Source organism: Vicugna pacos, chromosome 11 (assembly GCF_048564905.1).
Source record: "Vicugna pacos chromosome 11, VicPac4, whole genome shotgun sequence".
NCBI classification, from domain to species: Eukaryota; Metazoa; Chordata; class Mammalia; order Artiodactyla; family Camelidae; genus Vicugna; species Vicugna pacos.
Window position 1 is genome coordinate 7,934,872 of NC_132997.1, and position 18,542 is coordinate 7,953,413.

At 45.5% G+C, this 18,542-nt stretch overlaps 1 pseudogene; it reads right to left on the reverse strand.

Moving 5' to 3' along the window:
* Positions 1-2,050: 2,050 nt before the first annotated feature.
* LOC102537380 (rho-related GTP-binding protein RhoQ pseudogene) lies at positions 2,051-5,496 on the reverse strand (annotated as a pseudogene).
* Positions 5,497-18,542: the final 13,046 nt, after the last annotated feature.

The following is an 18,542-nucleotide window of genomic DNA, read 5'->3' on the forward strand; positions in this document are numbered from 1 at the left end:
TGGCCTGCCACATTTTTCACCTGCAAGACCATGCTGTGGCATAGCCTGGAGGGCCCATGTTTGTCACTCAGGTGTGCTCCAGATGACCCAACTGTGTGATTGTGCTTGACGGCCCTCTTAGCTCCTGCCCTGGGAGCTGGCAGAGGCAGGGCTGGTTCATCCCCACAGTGGATAGGATGGCCCCAGCTCAGCAGTGGTAGAATTGGGTGCTGTTACATGAGCCAGTGCTCTTGGTTTGTTCAGAGAGGAGTGTGTGTAGTCTCCCTGGCTGAGAGACTGGGCCTCCCCATTTCTGTGTGCTTCTGTGAAGCTGAACCTATTTGGAAAGTGGCTGAGCTGCTGGACGGATCTCCATCTGTAATTGGGAATGTGGTGGTGATTAGAGAGGGGCAGGCTGTGTGTGTGCAGGTGTGTGTGAGGGCAGGTGTGCATGTGTGAGGGCAGGAGTGTGTGTGTGCGTGTGTGCATGTGTGAGTGTGTGTATTACGTGGGACAGCTACACAGGTATAGAGTGTTCTACGAAGACCCTGAGCCCAGGTCCCCTCTGCTAAAATTGGCCCAGCTCTGCTGAGCTAGGCAGGGAGCTCAACTCCGTGGGTACCTGACACCTGTGGTGAGCTGAGTGGGCCAAAAGACCCAGGCCTGGCCTTGAGAGTCTGAGTCTTCCCCTTCTCCTCTCCCCAGCCTTTGCAAACACCACAACGGAAGGGCCAGCAGAGGGCCTGGGCCAGCCCAGAGGTTTCTGAACACAACCTGGAGAACGTCTTCCTGGGGGAGGGAAGGCTTCCTGGAGGAGATGGTACCAAAACAAAGCCTTGGAAGATAAGCTGGAGGAGTTGGTCAGGCACACAGGAGATGGGGGAGTGCATTCTAGGCCAAGAAGGTGGCATGGACAGGCACACAGATGCCCTGGGAAGGGGGTGCTGGTGTCTTAAAGGAAGTGCAAGCAGCTCAGTATTGGGTGGGGAATGGGAGGAGGTGAGGGTGGGTGGGTAGGCAGGGGCTGGACTCTGACCCTGAGAGTCCTTCATGCCACTGCAGCCAAATGGGCTGCTGCTGAGTGGTTTTAGATGGGAGAGTGACATAAACAGACTTAATTTCTAGGAGGATCCCTCTGGCTGGGGGTAGAGAGCGGGCTGGAGGCCGGGTGGATATGAATCAGGGTGAGAGACGGTGGCTGATCTGGGGCCATGGCCTTGGGGGTTTCAGAGGTCCCAGAGGGGAGACTCCAAGGAGGGCTTGGGGACTGCTGAGATAAGGAGAGGAACGCAGGGGCCTAGGTACCTGTATGGGGGCATGCCTGGGGCTAGGAGCTCAACGCCCACCGCAGCTCCCCAGGAAGAGCCCTCTGTGCCCACCTGCAGGCACCCGCCCCAGCCCAACCTGAGTGGTCTTGCTGCTGCTCATGGTGACTAATTATGCACAAACCTCCTTCAGCTACGGTGTTTTTCTCCTCTGCGGATGGGGATTCCAGAGCTTGCTGACGATTCCACTCTTCCATCTGCTCCCTGAGATGGGCCATGGGCCCCTGAGAGGGTGGGCCCAGGCAGCACCTAGACCCCATGGAAGGGCTGTGCTCTGAGGGCCCTCTGGCTCTGATGTCCCTGATGGGTGATGACAAGAAAGGCTCACATAAAATAACAATAAAGGCTTGGCTCCTGTCCGCAATTATCCCCATTTTACAGATGAGGCAGCCAAAGCCCAGGGAGGCCCAGTGACTTGCCCAAGTCACCTAAAGAGAGAGGAGGACCCCAAGCCTCCTGCCCCAGCCTCCAGAGGCTGGGATGGGGCTGTGAGGGCTCTGCTCGAACGTGTACTAAGTGCTAGGGTCTGTGTGGGCTTCTTAAACCCCCCTTCCCATTCCAACAGTTAAAGTCTGTGGCCCTGTCTTTTGATTTCTAAGTCAGTATAGGGATCTGACAAGAACCATTTCCCAAAGAGGAAGTGCCCCTGCCCCCAGTTGAGGTCTGAGTGCCCTGGGAGCTGAGAGGAAATGTGACCCCCCGACTGGCAGAGGCAGGGAGGGCCTCTTGGAGGAAGAGAGGTATTTTCAGCTGGTCTCGTCTAGGGGAGGATTTGGGTGTACATCAGAAAAGGGGTGCTTAAGGCTGAGGAGGGAGCAAGAGGGCAAGGCAAGGAGGAATAGGGGTGGGAGAAAACACCTGGAAATTTTCTGCACTGACAAAGGAGATCTTGGAGGATGTATGGGGAGCAGTGAATCGGGTTAGCTGGTGAAAAGGGTCAGGAACGAGGGTCATCGGTAATAATGGTGGAAAGGTAGGTAGGGGGCTAGGCAATGACCTTGAAAGCTGGGCCAGAGTCTGGACTTGGTTTCCTAGTCGGGGGTGGGGGGACATGATCAGAGCTTTTGTAAAATAAATGAAGAGGGCAGAGCCACTCAGCCCTGGATACAATGCAGGTAACTGTGAGTTAGAGAGGCCGGCCTTGCCCTTTGGTTTTCACAAGGATTCGACTCTTTAGTCTCTTTGCAACCAATCCCATTGCTGTTCTGAGTTTGCTGGCTACATGGAGGAGTTGTTGCATTTGGCCTTGACTCTGCTTCTGAAATGGAAGAGCAAGGAATCACTGAAGGAGCAGCAGGTAGAGGCGGGAGAAGGATGAAGAGGAGGAGGGGCAGGAGCAGATTGTTGGGGTAGAACTTTTGTCAGATTTGATTCTAAGTACTTTGTATTTTTAATGCTATACTGAATCATAAGATTTAAAGAAATATCATCTTGTGAATGCTCACTGCTAGTATATAGAAATATAATTGACTTTTGTGTCTTTATATTTAAGGTGGATTTCTTGTAGACAGAGTACAGTTGGGTCATGTTTTTGGTTCACTCTGAAAACCTCTGTCTTTCAATGGGTGCATTTGGACTCCTGACAAAGTGATTATGGATACAACTGGATTAATATCTACAGTATTTATTACTGTTTTCTATTTGTTGCCCTTGTTCTTTTTTTATCTTATACTTTTTTCTGCCTTTTTTGGTTTTAATCAAACAGTTTATATGATTCCATTTTCTCTTCTTAGCATCAGCTATATTTTTAATTTAATTTTACTTTTTTAACTTTTTTCAGTGGTTGCCCAGGCATTTACAATATACATTTACAGCTAATCCAAGTCCACCTTTAATTAAGTCTGTACCACTCGATGGTAGTGAGTGCCTTTTAATAACAAAATAATACCAATTCCTTCCTTCCATTCCTTATATTATTGTCATTCAACTTATGTAAGCATGCATAAGTGTACACGTGAACACATACACAAGATATATGCCTACATAATTGAATGCATTGTTGATAATTATTTTTAATTCTTATTTTTTATTGAAGTGTAGTTGATTTTATGTTAATTTTATGTGTACAGCAAAGCAATTCATATATTTATATATATTTGTAGATTCCTTTCCATTACAGCTCATTACAAGAAATTGAATATATTCCCCTGTGCTATATAGTAGGTCTTTGTCATTTATCTATTTTATATGTAGTAATGTGTATCTGTTAATCCCAAACTGATATTATTATTTTTTTATTTTTTTGTTTGTATCTGGAAGATGACATCAGTTTTATTATGAAAGCAGTTGCTTTATTATAAATCCCATGTAACATGCTTGAATTCTAGTCTTTTCTCTTTAACACAGTTTAAAGTTTCTTGTGGTTTGGTCAGCATATACACTTTTCATTTGATATACAAGCCAATGTGGGGAATTAAAAAACAAAATCACAAACTAGTTCAGAGAGCTAAATTGAGTCCAGGGTTATGGCAAAGTCTCACCCCAAATTTCAATTTGTAATCTTAGCATGTATCTCATGCAGTCTGGGGCACATCAAACTAAATCTATGGGCACCAGAAGCCTTGTTACAGTTGAAAGCATATTAACTAAAATATCTACGTTTTTAGTGTTCATGATAAATGCAGTTATGACCTTATTATACTTTTGACATTCTTTTAAGAAAGCACATTAAGCTTTAATATAGAAATATTTAGGTTACACTTAAGTTGTGCTCAAGTAATAATAAAACATTTGTTGTTTTTGCCCTCATGCATCGCCTCCTGAGGAACGGCCCATCTCCTGCACGCTTGGAGCGACCTTTGGCTACGTGGCTGGCCTTGTCATTTCGCCACTCTGGATGTACTGGAATAGAAAGGAACTTACATACAAGAACAATTAATTGGAGCAAAGGGAGAAGATATTTCTTTGTGCAGATTTCATAAAGACTGTGCAGAAATGTACATGGTCTAAGCCAGGCAGTTCCACTTAACAGCACTGTTTTTTTATGTCACTACAACATGATGTGATTGTAGCTTTTGAAACTATGAACCCCCTGAGAGATTCTATCATCTAATCGAAATAAAGTATTTATAATAGATTGTGGCTTCAGATGCTGTTTGCTGCTTCTTGGACTTTTAAGAAACATTCTTAATGAACTTTATAGAATTCTGAGGACAGGGTTTGTTTTTCTTTCAAGTTTTAAACTGCTTCATTATTCAAAAGCGATCTGGGTATAGCTGTAACATTTCTTATGCTTTCTGAGAGAAGTGGACAGTTTCCTTGGCCACTGAAGATGTTTCTCACGTAATCAAACAACAGTTTATACATCTTGATCCTATTCTTTTTTTTTTTTTAACTGTGTTTCTTTGGAGTTAAAATGGCTCCTACAGCTCATCAGAACAGTCTTCAATGCCTTCTGGGTTAAAGCTGAACATTCCACAGAGCAGCACGCACCTCTCTTTTGCTGGTTTCTGTCCTTGTTCCACATATGTAAGTATCTCTTTCATATCATTCAGTCTTGCTGAAGTTTTGGGGTCATCTCGGAGATCAATCTAGGTTCCTATTAATAAAAAGGGTGCATGTGGTGCGTATTCCTTTAAGTTCTGGTACCCACTCCTCTTTCACATTTTGAAATGAGGCTGGATTCACCACAGAGAAGCATATAAGGAAGACATCAGTCATTGGACAAGATAAAGGCCTCAGATGATCATAGTCTTCCTGTCTGACTGTGTCACAGAGTCCCAGGAGGTACTGCTTGCCCCCTATGGTGACGCTGACTGCATAGTGGTCAAGAAGGTGGGAAGGTGCCATTGGCATAGCTCTTGAGTAGGCACTTAGTCTTGCTCACTGCCCCATCGCGGAGCACCACGGACTTGAGCATCAGCACACCGGCCCCGGTAGCCACGCTGCGGCCGGCAGGCCTCCGGGCATGGTCCCCCTAGAGTCAGCCCCAGCCCGCCTCAGGGGTCGGCCGCCGCCGCCGCCGCCGCCGCCGCCTCTCCGCGCAGCAGGGCCGCCCCTCCCATCCCGGCCCCATGCAGCGGCTCCCCCAGCCCGAGGGGCAGGGAAGGCGGGCGCGGAGCACTGCCGCCGCCTCGGTTACTACCCGGATCCCCGCCTGGGTCCTGGTCGCCTCGCCCGCAGGCTGCCTGCGCCGCTTGGCGCCCGCGCCCTTTCCCCAGCCGGGCCTCCCCAGGAGGATCCGCGGGATCATAAAACTGGTCGCCCGGCGGAGACGGTAACTTTGGGGAGGGGGCGGCGGGGAGGGGCCGGGCCAGGCGGCTCTCCCCACCCTGCGCGCGCCCGGGCCCCCTACAGGCTTTGCCCCGGAGGACGGCAGGCCGAGGAACTTCCTGGTATTATCTTGAACAAACTGTTCTCTGTTAGATGAAATAAAAGAAAGAAAAATAAAAGTTTTTGTTATTTTTACCGTCACTTACTTCTTTGACGCTCCCCCTTACTTTATGTAGATCTCAGTTTCTCATGTTTTATCTCTAAAGAATTTCTTTGAACATTTCTTGCAAGGCAGGTCTACTGATAACAAAGTCCTTCAATAATTGTTTCTCTGAGAAAGGGTACAGAAGTCTAGTTTTTTTCCCCTCAATATTTTAAATACTTAACTATACTCTCTTATTGCTTTCATGGTTTCTGTGGAGAAGCCAAATGTAATTTTTATCTTTGTTCTTCTGTAGATAAGTTGTTTTCTCGCTCTCTGGCTTCTTCTGTGCTTTTTTTCCTTATTTCTGATTTTATGAGTTTGAAAAGTGTATGCATAGTTATAGTGTTTTGTTTGATTTCCTTTTTGGCATTTATTCTGCTTGGTGTTTTCTTAGATTCTTGGATCTACATGTAGCTTGGTGTCTGACATTAGTATGCAGAAGTTCTCAGTGGCTATTATTTCAAATGTTCTTTTCTGTTTCTTTCCTTCCTTCCTTTCTTCCTTTTTTTTTTCTGTATTCTCATTATATGAATGTTGTACCTTTTGTAGTTATTCCACAGTTCTTGCTTATTCTGTTTTTTTTATTCTTTGTTCTCTTTTTCATTTTCAAGGATTCTATTTGATAGATCCTCTAGCTCAGAGATTCTTTCATAAGCCATGTCCAGTCTACTAATAAGCTCATCAAAAGCATCCTTCATTTCTGTTACCTTGCTTTTTAATTTGTAGCATTTCTTTTTACTTCTTTCTCAGCACTTCCATCTCTCTGTATACATTGCCCATCTATTCTGACAAGCTGTCTACCATATCCATTAGCACCTTTAGCATATTAATCTTAGCTTTTAAAAATTCCTGGTCTGATGATGCCATATCCCTTCCATGTCTGGTTCTGATGCTTGCTCTGTCTCTCCCGATTGTTTTCTGCTTTTTGGTATACCTGGTTATTTTCCCCTCTATAGCTGAGCATGATGCACGTGGCAAAAGGAACTGCTATAAATAAGCACTTAGGAATGTGGTGAAGTTTGTTGGGGGAGGGAAGTATTTTATAGTCCTGGGATTTGGTCTTAATCTGTTAATGAGGCTGTGTTCTGTGGCCTGTCAGCTTAACAAGTGTTTCTCAACTGTTCTCCCTCTTTCTTGGGACAGGACTGGTAGAGTGGGCTGGAGCTGGGTATTTCCCTTGCCCGGGTTGGTTATGCTCTGATAATACCCCAGCTGGTCAGGCTCTGGGTACTAGTTTCCTCTGAGAACTTGCTGAGAAGGACAGGGTGTTGGGGTACATTTCAAAATGGTTCCTTTGCCCCTCTCCCTACCAGAAGCCCTAGTGTGTTTTTCTCTGATATTTACTCTGGGAATCTGGTTGAACTTCTGGAGGCAAATCTCACAGGATTGTGGGATCCTTCCTATGACTGGATCCCCTGTAGTTTTGAACTCTGAGTTGCCACACTGAGCCTCCAGCAGTTCCTCAACTGCAGTTCAGCTCTTCCTACCCACCACTGGTTCCTGCAGCTGTTCCCACTCCTGAGTCTTTGCTCCAGGAAGCCACAGCGACCTGTGCTCACCTGTCTCTCCAGGCTTGGGGGCAGCCCTTTTCCCTGTGAACTTCTTTCTCAGATAGATCCAAGAAGAACTGTTGATTTTTCAGTCTGTTATGCTTTTCACTGGGTTTGGGGAGGGGACAGAGGGATAAATTCCAACCTTCTTACACACAGAAAAGGAAAGTGGAAGTCTGCTTTTCCTTTTAATTCTTTTTTTTTTGTTTTTTAAAAAATTGAAGTATCATCGGTTTTCAATGTGTCAATTTCTGATATACATTATAATGTTTTAGTCATACATATACATACATATACATACATGCATTTGTTTTCATATTCTTTTTCATTATAGATTACTATAAGATATTGAATACAGTTCCCTATACTACACAGAAGAAACCTGTTGTTAATTTATTTTATATACAGCAGTTAATATTTGCAAATGATGAACTCTCAGTTTATCCCCTCTCACCCTCTTCCCCCCACCCCCCTGGTAAGTGTAAGTTTGTTTACTATGTCTGTGAGTCTGTTTCTGTTTTATAGATAAGTTCATTAGTGTTTTCTTTTTCCTCTTTTTTGGATTCCACATATGAGTGATATAATATGATATTTTTATGTTTCCTTCTGTCTTACTTCACCCAGTATGACATTCTCTGGGTTAATCCATGTTGCTTCAAATGGCATTATTTTATTCTTTTTCATGGCTGAGTAGTATTCCATTGTATAAATATACCACTGATTCTTTCTCCAGCCATCTGTAGATGGACATTAAGATTTAAAACAAATTCTTAAATAGACTCTGAGATAATTAAATTCACTCTTTTATAAATATATAATACCCATTTCTGTTTCTTACAACAGTTTTAACTTAAAGTCTATTTTTTCCTGGTATTGGAATAGCCATCCCAGTTTTCTTTCAGTTACCATGTGCATGGAATAACTGTTTTCAGCCTTTCACTTCCAATCTACTTATATCTTTGGATTTAAAGTGAGTTTTTAACAGCATATAGTTGAATTGTTTCTAAATATCCATTCTTCCAGTTTCTGCCTTTGACTAGAGAGTTCAACTTACTTATATTTAAAGTGATTATCGATAAGGGTTGACTTATTCTACCATTTTGCTATTTGTTTTCTGTATGCCTAATAGCTTTTGTGTCCCCCGTTTCTTGTGTTGCTGCCTTTTTTGGTGTATGTTTGAGTTTTGGGTAGTAAGCCATGTGATTCCTCTTCCATTTCCTTTTGTGTATATTTCTTAGATGTAGTTACCATGAGGGTTACATTTAATCTCTTAAATCTATAGAAATGCAGTTTCAATTGATGCTAACTTAAGTTCAGTAGCAATTTAAGAGCACAGTTTTGCTCCTATACAGCTCCTTCCCCCTTTATATCATTGTCAAAAATCACCTCTTTACACATTGTATGCTGTTAACAGAGATTTATAATTTTAACAATGCTTTTGTTTTTTAAATCATTTAGGGAATGAAGAATGGAAATACAATACTAATGGTTTATGTATTTGCCCATGTAGTTACCATTACTGGAGAACATGGTTTCTTCATGCAGCTTTGAATCACTGTCTCCTGTCCTTTCATTTCAACTTGAAGGTCTCCTTTTAGCATTTCTTATAGGGAAGATCTAGTGGTAACAAAGTCACTTATCTTTTGCTTATCTAGTCCTGTCTTAATTTCACTTTCATTTTTTATTGTGGAGATACACACACACACACAAACACACATATACACATACATATGTATATACAAAATTTTATCATTTTAACCATATTTAAATGTAAAGTTTACTGGCATTAAGCACATTCACCTTCTTGTGTAATCACACAGTCACCCTCCATCTCCAGAACTTTTTTATCTTCCCAAACTGAAACTCTCCCCATTGAGCAATAACTCCTTGTTCCCCTTCTTCCCCTTCCCCTGGTAACAACCATTCTACTTTCTGCTTCTTTGAATTGAACTGTTCCACACACCTTACATAAGTAGAATCATACAGTATTTGTCCCTTGATGCTGATTTATTTAAATTTATCATAATCTCTCTCATTTTTTTAAAGGACAGTTTTGCTGAATATAGAATTCTTAGTTAACAGTGTTTCCCCTCCTAGCCCTGTAAACATGCCATCCTCACTGCTTTCTGGTCTCCTTTGTTTCTGATGAGAAATGGGTTGTTCATCTTACTGAGTGTTATGGGTTGAATTGTCACCCCTGTCACTTCAAAAGTCATGTTAAAGTCCTAGCCCACAGTGTCCCAGAATGGTCCGTATTTGGAATTAGGATCATTGCACATGTAATTAGTTAAGATGAGATCATTAGGGTGGGCCTTAATTCAATATGACTACTGTTCTTATAAAAAGGAGAAATTTGAACACAGAGCTAGACAGACACATGTAGAGGGAAGAGTGAAGAAGGGGCCCAGGGAAAAGACAGCCATATACAAGCTAAGGAGGGAGCCCTGAGACAGATCCTTCCCTCACAGCCTTGAGATGGGACCAACCTGCCAATACCTCGATTTCAGACTTCGTTCTCCATATCTGTGAGACAATGAATGTCTGTGGTTTAAGCAGCCCAGTGTGTGGTACTGTGATAATAGCACCTACAGTAAATCAATACATTGCTGATCCCTTGGACTTGATTAGTTGCTTCCCTCTTACTGACTGTAGGAGTCTCTCTTTGCCTTCCAATGGTTTGATTATAATGGGTCTCTTTGAGTTTATCCTACTTGGACTTCACTGAGCACCTTGGGACTGTAAATTCATGTATTTCATCAAATTTGGGAAGTCTTTGATCATTATTTCTTCAGATATTCTTTCTTCCCTCTTATCTGTCTTTCTTTCCTCCTTCTGGGATACTCATAATGAGTACGGTTGTGTCCCACAGATCACTGACTTGGTTAACATAGGCTGCCGTAACAAAATATCATAGTCTGGGTGACTTACACAACAAGATGTTTTCTCACGGTTCTGGAGCTTGGGAAAGTCAAAGGTCAAGTTTCCAGCAGATTTGCTTCCTGGTGAGGACCCTCTTCCTATAAGTTTCAGGCAGCTGCCTTCTCACTCTGTTCTCACATGGTGGAGAGACAGAGAAAGCTAGTTTCCTGATGTCTCTTCTTATAAAGACATTAATTCTGTTGGATCAGGGCTCCACATGTATAACCTAATTTAACCTTAACTGATCTCCTTACTCCAAACACAGCCACACTGGGGTGGGGTGAGGATTCAGCATATGAATTTGGTTGAGGGGGGACATAATTCAGTCTGTAGCAGTCACTTAGGAGGTTGTTATTCATTCATACAGTTTTGAGTTATTGTCTAGTGTCCTTTCATTTCACCTTGAAAGACTCCCTTTAGTGTTTCTTATAAGGAAGGTTTATTGGTAACAAACTCGCTAAACTTTTGTTTACCTAAGAATGTCTTAATTTTACATTTATTTATTTTTTATTGTGGTGATGTACCATGTTGAAGAGGAAGTGGGGCAAGGGAAGGTAAAAATGTTACAGTGCCTTCCCAGTGTTTTCAAGTTGCCCTCTTCTTGATCAAGTGTTCTCTTGGTTGCTGTAAACGTTTGACTGTTTTGCAGAGTTGGTTCCGCTTGTGGCTATTACTCTTATTGTTTTGTTTCTGTAGAAAGGTGAGAATGTAGAGCGTCTATTCTGCCATTTTGTTCTGCCTTCATTTTTTGAAAGATATTTTCACTGGGTATAAAAATCTAGGTTAATAGTTTTTCTCTCTCAGTTCCTTAAAGATTTGCTCAATTGTCTTCTCTTTCCCATTCCCATTGTTTCTGATAGGAAATTTGCTGTCATCTTATCCTTGTTCCTTTGTACATAACATACCTTATTTCTCTGGATGTTTTAAGATTTTCTCTTTATCCTGGTTTTGAACATTTTGATTATGATGTGCCTTGTTATAGTTTTCTTCTTCATTTTTCTTGTGCTTGGGATTTCCTAAGATTCTTGTATCTGTGGGATTATAGTTTTTATGAAATTTGGAAAAATTTTCATGAATTATTACTTACCCCTCTTCTTTCCTCTTCTTCCCTCTTCTCTTTTCTGCTACTCTTGGACTCCAACTGCACATACGTTAGATTCCTTGAAGTTGTCCCTCAAATTAATAATATTCTTTTCTTTCTTTCCCTTTCTTTTTTCTTTCTCTCTTGTTTCTTTCCCTCCCTCCCTCCCTTTCTCCCTCCCTTCCTTCCTTCTTTCTCTCTCTCCTTCCTTCTTTCTTTCTTTCTTTCTTTCTTTCTTTCTTTCTTTCTTTCTTTCTTTCTTTCTTTCTCTCTCTCTCTCTCTCTCTCTCTCTCTCTCTCTCTCTCTCTCTCTCTCTCCTTCTCTTCTTCTATATTTCATTTTGGGTACTTCTTTTTGCCATGTCTTCAAGTTCACTAATCTTTTTTCTGCTCTATCTAACCCAACATTAATATAAATCATTTTATTTTTATCTCATAGATTGTAGGTTTTTGCTCTAGAAGTCTAATTTTCATCTTATTTTAATTGTTTTGTGTCTCTTCTTAACTTTTGAACATATGGCATGTAGAGTAATGACTGCTTTAATATACTTGTCTGCTAATTCTGACATCTGTGCCAGTTCTGGTTTGGCTGTGGTTGATTAATTTTGTCTTCATATGGTTTACATTTTTCTGCTTCTTTATATACATCATGCATTTTGTTGGATTACATGCATTGTGATGGGTATTTTATATTCCTGGAAATATCCTTGAGCTTTATTCTGGGGTGCAGGTAGGTTACTTGGAAACAGTTTTATCCTTCTGAGTCTTGCCTTTACCTTTTGTTAGGCAGGACCAAAGCCATTGCTGCTGAGGCAAAACCTTTGTGTGTAATCCACCCAGTGTCTTGTGAACCAGGTTTTCTAGTCTGATTGGAAATAGTCACTGTTCTTCACCCTCTATAAATGTCAAACGCTGTTCTCTCAAATCTTTTTGGATGGTTCTTTTCCTGGTTTGGGGAAAGATTTACTCTAGTAAATATTCAAGTGGGATCTTATGAAAATTATCAGATTTCTCTGCCTGTGCACACCTCTCTCCTTTCTGTTATTCTGTCCTATGAACTCTGGCTCCCTTTGGCTCCTTGAACTCTCAGATTCAAATGCTTACCTCAAGGCATCTGCTGGACTCTTCCTGTGTGCCTGACCCCAATTTCACCCTGAACATTGTCTTAGGACAGGACAATGAGGCAATCATAGGGCCCACCTTATTTTATTTTAGTCTTTTGGGGATCACTGTCCTTTGTTGCCTCATGTTCGGTGTCCCAAAAGCCATTTTTTTCCCATATTTTACCCCATTTTTTTGTTTGTTTCAGAAGGCAGTAAATCCAGTTCCTATACTTACTACATCAGAATCAGAAATCTAAATGTTATCATTTTAAATATTGATAATTTTCTTTTATTTAATGATGGAGGGAATGGAAGGATAAAGCTATGAAGAATGATGAAGAAGAGACAATTGTTGGAATGAGGTGGGAAGAAATGATTTAATTATTTAATCTGCTATTGATTGATACTCTTTGCCAGACTCCTGTGTGTATTGGGTGGAATAATTTATAGACCTTGCCTTCAGGAAAAATGCCCATGATCTGATGGTGTGGTGGAATAGTTTAGAGTTTTTTTTAATCAGGAGATACAGTTGCTGAGACAAAGCAGATGTTTCATGTTTCCAACTATGAAGAATTAAAGTCATTTAAAACATTTTCCATTGAATGCAATTATAAATGCTTTACCAGAAAGAACTACAAATCAGGGTAGATTTGTTCAGCCCTTAAGGGAAATGATGGTTCATTGTGTGAGGAGGTTGTAGGAAGGAGCATGAGATCTGGGGTCTGAAAACACACATATGAACCCCCTGGGCCCTCTGCCCTCAGGGCGTATTTGTGCCTGCATGTGAGTAAAATGGGATGAAGGCAGGCATGTTGGCAGGTTTTCATGGGGTACACATGTAGAGTACCCAGCATGGTGCCTAGCATCTAGCAGGTTATTAGCGAATGTGGTCCCCACTACTTTGTGCAGAATGAGACTTGCATTGTCTTTGCACAGCCCGACTCTCTGATGGGCACTTCCTCATGATTCCAAAGTCCACACATGTGCCAGTTAGACTCTCCCCAGAAAGGAACTGAGGGGGCTTTGGTTTATGCACTGCATTCTGAGAGGTGCAGTTTCTGGCTCTTATTAGACCCCTTGTTCATTGGGAGTCACCCTCTGTTATAACCCTAAGAAAGACGAGTCTGAAGGCTTAGAGGAATAGCAGGAAGCAAAAAGGAGGTGCCGCTATCTCTAAGACATTGCTTCCAACCTGCCTCAAAAGTGTCTTCTGCTGGGGAATTGAGACTAAAGGACAGAGAAAGCAGCCCAACATGGGGCCTGAGGACAGGGCCGCCTGAGGCCAGGGAGGAAGAGAAGGACTGAGGACCAGGAGAGGCATGAGGACAGGGACAGGAGGACTCCTAACCAACAAGGGGTCAATGGAGACCAGGGTTCAGGTATCCCAGAGGAGCCACGATTGGGAGTTCTCAGAACACTGCCATTCATCTGTGTGTGTGTGTGTGTGTGTGTGTGTGTGTGTGTGTGTGTGTGTGTGTAGGGGGTGACAGGCATATCTCAGAGCATTGGCTTGGTGACCTCAGTGAGCCCAGCACACCATCAACCTGGAGCCTCTCTGTGCTCCGTGTGAGTAACAGGTAGCATTATCTCAGATACAGCCTATCCTAAGGGGGCTGGCTGGTACCTGAGCTGACCCATGCCACAGCTTAGGGCTCAGGCTGGCTCATCCTGCTCCCTACCCACCCCACCCCCACTGCCCAGGTATTTTCAAATTAATCAAAGGAGCTGGCAACGAGGAGCAATGGAGGACTCCTAAAGTGCTAGGAAATTTCCATTCACTTTTCTTAACATTTTAAGAATGCCCTTGGGGGTAGACATTGTTGAACCCATTTTATGTAAGGAGACCGAGGTTCACAGAGGTGAAGGGACTTGTCCAATGTCCTGGATACGTCTTAACTTGGATTTGAATTCGAATCTCTCTGCCTCCAAACCTCAATCTTTCTAACATACCCCACAGTTTCTCTTCCTTTTTCAGATTTAGTCATGTGGTCCTCACGGGCCTCTAAAACACAGCTGGAGTAGGTGTACTTAGAAAGCCAGCCAGGGGATGTCAGTGACATCCTGCAGAGTCCTGACACCTGCGCTTTCCTGAGCAGGTATGGGGAGCAACCGTTCCTTCTCTCCTTGCCAGAATAGGCTAGCCTTTGTGACCATAACAAACAGCCCTCAAATCTCGGTGATTCATTTCTTGTTCAGACCACATGTTCATCATGGGCTGGCCTTGGGGTGCTGCTGGCCAGTTGTCATCTTCCTCACTCCAGGAACCAGGCTGAGCAGCAACCACTTCCCATAATGCTGTTGGCAGTATCGGTAGAGAAGCAAGAACCAGCTCTGAAACTTTTGCCTGGACTGAATACATAACACAACTGCTTGCATTTCATTGGCCGGACAGCAACGGTCCACAGTGGATGCTCTGTGCTGTCCCATGAAGGATGACTTTTGGAGTCCCCGTGGTGCTCCCTGTGCCTGAGCTGAGCTGGGGGTGCTCAGGGGAGAAGGGCCCTGCTCCCTGTCTCCAGGAGCTCACTGTCTAGTGGAGGCAGTCATAATCCCAAGGAAGTGAGAGTGAGAAGGACTGTGTGTGACATGGGTGCATGCAGGGCTGTGGGGTTCATGGGAGCGGTGATGTGTTCCGCCTAGGGAGAACTGCAGAGGGGGCAACATCTGAACCCTCAGCTCAAAGATGAGAAATCCCCAGCATTATGCAGGGAAGGAAGGGGCTTCTGCAGTCTGAGGGACAGGGTGTGCATGGAGACCAAGAGCATGGTGCTGACTGAAGCCAGTGGTCTGTGTGCTTAGAGCCCAGGGGTGTAAAGGAGTGTGGTGGAAAGGGGAAGAGGCTGGAGAGGTAGGGGGAGCAGGAGTGAGGCTTTCCTGGTTTGGCTGTCTCCTGCTGAGCTGTGGTTGTGGAGTTCTGGCCAGTGGGTATGCTGGACACTGGGTTCCCCTCCCCACATGCATCAACCCAGCCTGGGTTGCTCCAGGCTGCACAGTGGGTCTCAACCCTGCTCCCCTGCCAGCAGCCTCTGTTGTTCACCCTGGGGGGATGAATCAGCTCCATTTTTCAAGAACAAAAGCTCCGGGGTTGCCAGGGAGATGCAGGGGCTGCTGCTTGCACTTCCTGGTGCTGTGGTTCGGTGTCAGGAAGAGGTGGGCACAGAGCTTTGGGGTCCTGTCCCGAGCAGGGTGGGGCTGCATCGTGTAGCCGCTCCCCAAGTCCTCCTGGTTGAATGGGGCTCTCTGTGGGTCAGAGCTGAGCAGAGGCTCTAGAGTAGGACAGCCTTGTGTTTGAACATGGCTCAGCTGGTTGATGTGCATTTAAGGACCAGATGTGGTGGTTTGGGGGTTGTTGATGGCACACAGGAGTGTCACGTGTGTGTGTTCTCCATGGTAGGGTTTGGGGGAGCAGGAGGGGTGTGCTTCGGGAGCTTTCTGATGAGGTCATAGGTGCTGTGCATTGCGGGGTTGATGGCGGGTCCTGGGGTCACAGGTGTGCTGGGGAGGAAGTGGTGTGGGATGTTTGGAGATTATTGATAGTGTGGTGAGGGATGGGGATCAGTGAGGGTAGGGTGGGTACTGTTGGCCCCGGGGGTCATCAGTGACTGTCCCTGAGCTCTGAAGTGTCTGTTTCTTGTCTGAGCACCCAGTGGACAGCTTGGGCCTGAGCCAAGGTTTACCTGGACAGAGAGGCATTTCTGGGGGCTGGGTCTGGGGGCCAAGTGGAGAGGCTGAGCCAGGGCTGCAACGAAGCAGGGGCCTGGGAGGCTGGGCTGTTGCTCAGCCACTTTGCAGATCTGCAGGGTCATTACTTGCCATTGTCACCCGGGAAAGTAACAGAATGAAAATTAACTGTCGGAGAAGATTGATGTGTTTGATGTCTAACCAGGAGCAGCCTTTTATTGCTGCAAAATGTTGATTTCCTCTCTCTGCCAAAGGCAGGTAAGTCTTAGTGGCACTGAAGGAATACAGACCCCCGGTCAGAACCTTACAGAAAGCACGGCCTGTGGGGCCCACCTCTCCTCCCTCCAGCCTCCAAGGCTGCAGGGGCACGACCCCGTGTCTGATCTCACTCACAGGCGAGAGCAGGCCCTGGGCAGCCAGCCACATGGCAGGGCTGGTGGAGAGCCCTGGGGCTCTGAATTCAGACACAGCAGGGTTTAAATCCAGGCTTGGCCACTTAGACGTTCTGTGCCCTGGGCAAGCCTCAGTGTCCTCATCTGTAGAATAGGAGGGTGTATGTAACCCAGTCTTAGACTCCGAAGCGCTCGGCACAGCGCCTGGCACAGGTTATTTGGGGGATGGCCTGGATCTCACTGAAATGATCAGAGACTGATGTGATCGCACACAAAGCACTTTCTCAGGAGGAGTATCAGTTGAGAGTGAGCATGAGATTGAGGGCAGGATGCAGGTCAAAAGAGAGGGAGCCATCCAGGAAGCAGAGAAGGAGGCCAGTGAGGACAGTTCTTTAAGCTGAGACTGTCCAAGGCCGAGTGTCAGGAGCTCACACTTAACGGGGGCTGGGCAGAGCGAGCCATTCAGCCTGAAGGCCATGCAGGAGGCATCAGCAACCCCAGTCGGTGCCCCTTGTGTGGCCAGGGAGCGTCTCCTTGCCCACGGTACTTTATTTGCTTAAATGTAGGCAGGAAGGCAATGGCTGGGCAATGCATCTCCCAGGCCTTGTTGGCAGATGGCAGTGTTCAGGGGGCTTCCTGGGGGTTAGGAAACAGCCATCCTTCCCTGGGAGCTTCTGGCTGGCAAAGGGTGCAGTTGATCGCAGGTCGAAGGGGCTTCCTTGTGTGTGAGACCGAGGAGGAAGGGGCAGTAGTGATGTGGTGAGCAAGCGTGTGGGAGGTCTCTGTGTTGAGCATCTGTCTGCCCACATGCCTGCCTCTCTGTTGCTCTGAAGGAGGCAGGGGCTGGGCCTGCAGCTGCCTGGGCAGAGCGGCTCCTGTGTGGGACACAGCTCTCCTGTCTGGTTACAGACCCACCGCTTCATTCCCCACCCACCTTGACAGTCAGCGTGGGGCATCGGGCCAGGCTCTCCTGAGCGAGAAGATTGTGGAAGTCTCATTGTCCAGGCAGAGCAGCGAGCCCTCTGGGAGGTGGTCAGGGAATGGCCCTGGCAGGGGACAGCCCCTAGAGGGGTGTGGTGAGCTCAGGCTGGGTTTGAGCTGAGCAATGATGCATCCAAGGAGCCTGCATCCAAAGCTGCGTGGTGGTGGTGGGCGTAGCAAGGAGGTGCCACCCTGCCCTGGACTGGTCTCTAGCCTGTGAGGCAGAGTGCAGACTCCAGCCCTGGGGAATGGGGGTACAGGATTCCTAGGGGCCAACAAGATATAGGGAGGAAAGGCAGGCAGTTTCGGCAAGTTTCCGTGCCAAGGAGATGCAGCTGAGACCCAGAGGGTAAAAGAAAATAACAAATGAAGGACAAATGAGCAAGAAGTTGCTATCCTGCAGAGTGGAGGAAATTAAAGTTTGAGGCACCCCAGGTTTGGCCTGCCAGTGGGATGGTGCTGCAGCTGCTGGGATGGGAGAGGAGGGTGCCCAGCTGGGATCATCTGTGGGCCACCCTGGCCTGGCATTAGGTAGAGAGACTGGTAAGAACCTTGCTGAAAATGAGGGGACTGGGCATCCTGAGGTCTCATGCTGCACACAGAAAAACTTGACCTGGGGGCGGGGCAAAAGCCTAGATTCTGTTCCCAGCTCTGCGATGAACTTGCTGGGGGCCCTGGACAAGTCCCTTCCTCCCTTTGGCTTTTAATTTGCTCCTTTGTAAAATGCAAACCATGTATTTTTTAAAAAAGGGCTTTCTAACTTTTTCAAGCAGTGGGACCCTTAGTTCAAATGAAATGTTCTAGGACCCCTTCTATCCTTAACTGAGTGAAGCAGGTGGAGTGGGTGGGGTGGGGGATCTGGGCAGTGCTCTGCCCACATGCGCCCTTATTGCAGGACACAATTAGGACCCAGTGGTTTAGTCTATTTCCAACACCCTGCTTACAAACACTTGCCCTAGGTTTCTAAAATTATGTAGACTTTAAACCAACTTTTACTGAGCACTTGATACATGCCAGGCACTATTCTAAGCACTTTACAAATATTAACTCATCTAATTCTCACAACAACCTTAGGAAGGAGGTGGGGAAACTGAGGCACAGAGAGGTGAAGTGA